The sequence below is a fragment of the Phocoena phocoena genome, chromosome 3 (genome assembly GCF_963924675.1).
Source record: "Phocoena phocoena chromosome 3, mPhoPho1.1, whole genome shotgun sequence".
NCBI lineage: Eukaryota > Metazoa > Chordata > Mammalia > Artiodactyla > Phocoenidae > Phocoena > Phocoena phocoena.
Window position 1 is genome coordinate 173,085,882 of NC_089221.1, and position 6,497 is coordinate 173,092,378.

Genomic DNA, 6,497 nt, shown 5'->3' on the forward strand with positions numbered 1-6,497 from the left:
CTGCTCTGCTCTTGTGACCACGGGCAGGCCCATGGGAACATCGCAGGGCCGCTTCCAATGTGGGCGCCCAGCTGAAATCACTCATACCCGACAAAACAGCTTAAAAATACATATAAGAACTCCAAATAAAAAAGAGAGAGAGAGGGAGAGAAATGAAAGAAAAGGAGGAAAAACCGGTGCCCTGCGCGGGTGTGGGGATGTGTCTGGCTGGGAAGCACCTGGGCCACCGAGGCTGAGGCTTGGGGTGGGGCCTGGACCGCCCTCCCAGGCTTTCTACGCCTGCGGAGTTGACCTGACACTAACACAACCTTGTAAATCAACTATACTCCAATATAAAATTAAAATTAAAAAAATACTAGTTGAGATAAAATTCACATAAAATTGTACATTTAAAATGTACTATTCAGAGGCATTTAGTGCATTCACACTGTTGTATAACCATCACTTCTATCCGATTCCAGAACATTCCATCACCCCAAAAAGAAGCCCCATCCCCATCAGCAGTCACTCCCCAGCCCCCTCCCCAGCCCCTGACAACCAGGAGCCCACTCTCTCTCTCTGTGGATTTGCCTGTTCTGAACGTTTCATGTAAATGGAATCACACACTACGTGGGCTTTGGTGTCCGGCTTCTCTCACTGCACATCGTGTTCTCAGGGTCCACCCACGTTGTAGCCAGTGTCAGGGCGTCACACCTTTTCGTGGCTGAGTGACGTTCCCATGTGTGGAGGGACCACATTGTGTTTATCCATCATCTGTGGATGGATATTTGGGTGGTTTCCACCTTTTGGCGTTTGTGAATGGTGCTGCTGTGAACGTATGTGTACAAGTTTTTCTCTGAATACCTATTTTCAATTATTTTGGGTATATATATCCAGGAGCAGACTTTCCAGACCCCAAATGTTTAATGCCCAGAAAGGCAGGGCGCCTATCACTCAGTGCCTCCTGGCTGCCCACTCTGGCTCCTCCCAGCAACCCCCCCAGGGGAGGAGCAAAGAGGACCCAGCACTGGACATGGAGGCCCCGTGTGGGGGATGGGCCCCAGCAGCAGCGTCCAGCTCAGGCCAGGTGACCGAGGTCCTCCGCGACCCCTGCGTGTGGCCACGTCCTCACTCCACACCATGTAGTTACATGACTGACCTATGAGGGTGGCCAGCCGGAGTGGACGAGACATAAACAGTGGCCTCTCCGTCCCCAGCCTTTTCTATTTGCCTTGGCAGGAAATGAGGTCTTGTAACTTGAAATTGAGGGTTTCATGCCAAACCTGCAAATCTGCTCAGAAATACCCTCATGTGGGCCAAGAGGTGTGTCTTCTGGAAACATCCCTCCCAAAGCAAGGGCAGAAGCGGAGAGCTGGGGCTGCTGCCCCAGGTGACCCAGGACGAGTCAGGGTGCTTCTGGGAACCTCCGTCTCTTCATCTGTGAATGAAGCCGATCTCATTCCCTCTGCCCTCTGCGTGGAGAAGCTAATGCTACTGCTGGTAAACTCTCTCCCCCGTGACTCATGAGCTGAGCCTCCTTGCATATAAAATCTATTTCTAATTAAAACATTTAGTCTTTTATTTTAAACAAGTGAGTCTGTCCAAATACACCATTAGGAGAGTCAAAAGGCAAAGTGCAGAGTGGGGGAAGACGCTTGCAGTGTATAATCCAGCGCAAGACTAGGGTCTACAATACGTAAAGAACTCTTGCAAATCAATGACAAAAACCAAACTATCCAACTGAAGAAAAATGGGCCAAAGACCTCAAAGGTCAGGTCCTGAAGGACACCCCAATGGCCAATGAGCTTGAATCCCATGTGGCCTGCCTGCAGCGTGAGACCTCAGTGAGGGGCCACCTCACTCCATGAGAACCACAGGAACCAAAAATACGGACAATGCCGAGTGTCGGCCAGGACCAAGAGCAATAGGAACTTCCTGATACCTCCAACAGGAAGGTGAGAGGGGGCAGCCGCTTTTGGAAAAGCTCTGGAAGCGCCTTCTTTTAATTGAGATGTAATCACGTACCATAAAATTCATTATTTTAAAGTGGACCATCCAGGGATGTGTAGTACATTCTGTAGAGTTGTGCCACCATCACCACGGTCTGAGTCCTGAGCACTTTCATCACCTCAGAAGGAAGCCCCGTCCCCATTAGCAGTCACCCCACCCCCTCCCCTGCAGCCCCTGGTGACCGCTATTCACTTTCTTCCTCTGTGAATTTGCCTATTCTAAGGACTTCATATAAATTGACTCATAATATTTGCTCTTCTGTGTCTCGTTTCTTTCACTCAACATTATGTTTTCAAGGTTCACCCACACTGTAGCAAGAATCAGTGCTTTCAATTTTCAACAGCCAAATACTATTCCATTGTACAGATGGACCACAGTGTGTGTATCCGGTCATCAGCTGATGGATATCTGAGCTGTGTCCACTCTGTTGTGCACTGCGCTGCTGTGAACATGTGTGTACAAGGGTTTGTCCACATACCTGTTCCAGTTCTTTGGGGCACGTACCCAGGAGTGGAAGTGCTGGACCACATGATCGTTTTTTTTAAGAACGTCCAGACTGTTTTCCTCTTGTTGCATTTTACAGATGAGAAAACTGCAGCTCAGAGAAGCTAAGCTACAAGCCACACAGCCGGGACCCAGACTCCTCCCTCGCCAACTCTCCTCCTCTCCATACTAATTCCTGCCTCATCCACGAGATACCAGACATGGGGCAGGCTGATGGCGTGGCCCAGATGTGGAGCCTGAGGGTGAGAGAAGAGACCAGGCCTGGGGACCCACAGTCAGCCTGTGGGGCAGGAAGAGTCCTCACCAGCTCCAGGCCACCTCTTGAGCCACTCACCTCCCCAGCTGGGTGCTTCGTTTTATGAGAGGCTCCCAGTGGGCTTCCCTGGTGGTGCAGTGGTTAAGAATCTGTCAGCCGATGCAGGGGACATGGGTTCAATCCCTGGTCTGGGAAGATCCCACTTGTCATGGAGCAACTAAGCCCGTGCGTCACAACTACTGAGCCCGTGTGCTGCAACTACTGAAGCCCGTGCTCTGCAACAAAGAGAAGCCACGGCAACGAGAAGCCCGCTCACCGCAACAAAGAGCAGCCCCCGCTCGCCACAACTGGAGAAAGCCCACGTGCAACAACAAAGACCCAACGCGGCCAAAAATAAATAAATTTATTTAAAAAAAGAAGCAGCAGCAGCTCCCCGTGGAGAAATCAGACACTTGTCCGTGGCCGGTGGGATGTAAAATGGTGCAACAGCTGTGGAAAATAGGCCGCGGTTCCTCAAAAAGTTAAACATAAAATTACTGTATGATCCAGCAATTCCACTCCTAGGTATATGCCCAAATGTATACATACATACACACACACACACACACACAAAACTACACGCATATTCATAGGAGAACGATTCATAACAGTCAGAGTGGAAACAACCCAAATGTCCATCAACAGTTGATGGATACACAAATGTGGTCCCTCCACACACAGGAACATCACTCAGCCACGAAAAGGAGAAAAGCACTGACACTCGCTACAACGTGGACGGGCCTTGAGAACACGATGCTCAGTGTGAGAAATCAGACGGAGAAGGACAGGGTGTGATTCCATTGATGGGAAACGTCCAGAACAGGCAAATCCACAGACACAGAGTGGGTTCAGGGTTGTCAGGGGCTGGCGGAAGGGGTGGGTGTGAGTGCTGATGGGGACGGGGGCTCCTTTTGGGGTGATGGAATGTTCTGGAATTAGAGGTGGTGGTTATGCAACCTTGTGAAGGCACTAAAAAAACACTGAATCGTATACTTTAATGTGGTGAGTGGTTAGTTTTATGTGAATTTTACCTCAAATTTTAAACAATGGGGACAGTGAAAGCGCTTTGCTGATAATTGTCAGGACCCCGAGAGCTGGGGCTTGTACACTGAGAAGCACGGTGCCCAGATCACAGTGGGTCCTTCCCAAGGGCTGGCCCATATCGGCCAGCATCCTGTGCGTTATTTTCAGCACCAAAGCTCCGGGAGCCTATGGCACACTGTCACCTCATGACCACCCAACCACTTTCCAAATGAGGAGACTGAGGCACAGAGGGGGTGAGCAAGGTGCCCAAAGTGACCAGCTTAGCAGGAGGGAGTCTGGGCTTGAACCCAAGCCTGGGGGCGGGGTGTCAGAGCGCCTCTCTTTCCCAGCAGCTTCCAGGCTTCCCCTTGGTCTGCCCCTGGAACCAGTGCTGTGTCACCTGGACTCCACATCAGAACCCGCCACCACTGGCCTGCGCCACTGGGGTGCCCTCACTGCCCAGCCCCCCGCTGCGGGCTGGAAACCCGACTCCCATAAACAGACGAGGGGGAGACCCAGGCCAGGCAGGTGGCAGCCCTAGGGAGCCTCCTCCTCCGGGCATCAGCCAGCAGACATTATTCAGCACCTACTGTGTGCCCGGACCTGGGCACTTGACCAGACGGCCTCATTTCGCCCCGTGAGGTCGGCGCAGGAGGGGACCTGAGCCCAGAGAGGAGCTCTCCCCTCCCCACCCCAGCCCCCGGCCCGTGGCCGCCTGGCGCCCCCCCCCCCCCCCAGGGGCCTCGGACAGCCAGGTTGCGTGACGGGGTCCTGTCGGCGCTTCCCGCTGGGCCTGGGAGTCCTCGTCTGTTCCTGACTCACAGGCTCAGGGTGCAGCCTCCGTGGGCGCAGTTGTTCACGCAGTATTTACTGAGCAAATAGCACACGGCGGGGGGCAAGACGCGCAGCGGGGAGGAACCGCGTGCAGGGGCATTTGAGGACGGGTGTACCTGGGAGTTCCGGCATGTGCAAAGGCGCCGGGACGGGTGTGTTGGGCACACACCCACAAGGAGGCCCACGCGGCTGGAGCTCAGGGAAGCCCGTGCAGGACCCGGGGGCGCGCAGGGCTCGGCTCTCACCCGGAGGGACGCGCGAGCCCCCCAGGGCGGCGGGCAGAGCAGGGACGCGCCCCGCTCGCTTGCTCACAAGCGCCCTCTGGCGGCTTCGGGGAGAACAGGCCGTGGGCGGCACCGGGAGACGGGGGCGCGGGGGGGGGAATGCGGGGGTCCGGGAGGGGTGGGTGGGGTGGGGTATATGTTGGAGGAATGGCGGGGGGATGGGGGGATGGGGGGATGGGGGAGGGAAGGTTTGGGGGGGAGGTGGGGGAAACGGTGGAGGATGTGGGGTGGGGGATGGCAGGGGATGGGGGAGGGGTGCTGGAATCCATCCTGGGTGGGGGTCGCGGAGGGCGAGCAGTGGGTGGGTTCTATTTCCGAGGCCTAAAGACCGCAATGATTTAGAACGGTTTCCCTAAGCGCACACAAAGGTTGGACTGCTGTGATTTCCTGCCGCTGGTCTGACCAGCACTTGGAGACTTGAATGAATGAATGAGCGAATGGCTTGGAGACTGTGCTGTCTGTGGACTTTGGCCTTCGGCCACGTGGAGCCCCAGCAGGTTGTGGAGGGAGAGAGGAGTGCATGGGGTCTCTCTCAGAAGCCCCTGGGCCCCACCCCACCCTGCCTTGCTCCGAATCCTACCTGACAACGTGCCCATAGTGGGGACCTGGCCAACGAGCCCCCCAAATATTACCTCCACGTCTCTAGAATTCTCTCGAGATGCCAGAGACTCTTTGCCAGATGAACTTTCTATCCAGACACTCAGCTGGTCCCAAGCAGGAAACCAAGGCAGGAAACACCGTTTTCAGGGACAGGACTGTGGACAAAAGCATAAATTCTGTTTGGAATATAAATGAAATGTACGTATTTAAGCCTAAAATAACGCCGTTTCAATATGCCCACTTTTCGATTTTTCGACTTTGTTCAACTAGTGTTCCAGGAAAAAAATAAATAAAAGATTTTTAAATACATAGAAACACATATAGAAGGCAACTGTTTTCCTCTAATAGGGTTCCGTGCTGCCCTGCCCACACCCCTCTTTCTTACCTCCACCAGCTTAGGTCGTTCTCTGGGTCGGGGGCTGCGTTTTCTCCAACCTGGGCCCTCGGGGATTCTGGGAAAACGCCAGCCAATTAGAGGAGTGGGAAGCAGGTTTCTCGTGCTGGGTGAAAGCTACTGCTGCGTTGTTGGTGTTTTTCCGCCCTCTTGTGGCAGCGTGCATTTGCTCCCCTAGGCCTTGATAACAAGAAGTTGCATCTGAGTCCCTGATTATCTGGCGAGGATTCCTTTACTTGGTCCATAAAGCAACAAGAGCTAACATTTATGCAGCCCTGACTGTGTGCCAGATGCCTGGTAACCCTCATAACCACCCACCTTGGGAGGGGTCACTGAGACTACCTCTCCTTACAGATGAGGAAACTGAGGCCGGCAGAGCTGGGACTTGAACCTGGGGCTCTCAACAGTGAAGAGGGACCCAAATACCCTGTTTGGGGGCTGGAACCAACTGAGCCTGAAGCTGTTCTACTTTGACTGTTCACTTACATGAACCAGTAGATCCCAGCATTACCAAAGCCAATTTGAGTTGACTTTGCTTCAGCCTTTTTTTTTTTTCTTGCAATCCAAAGACCTT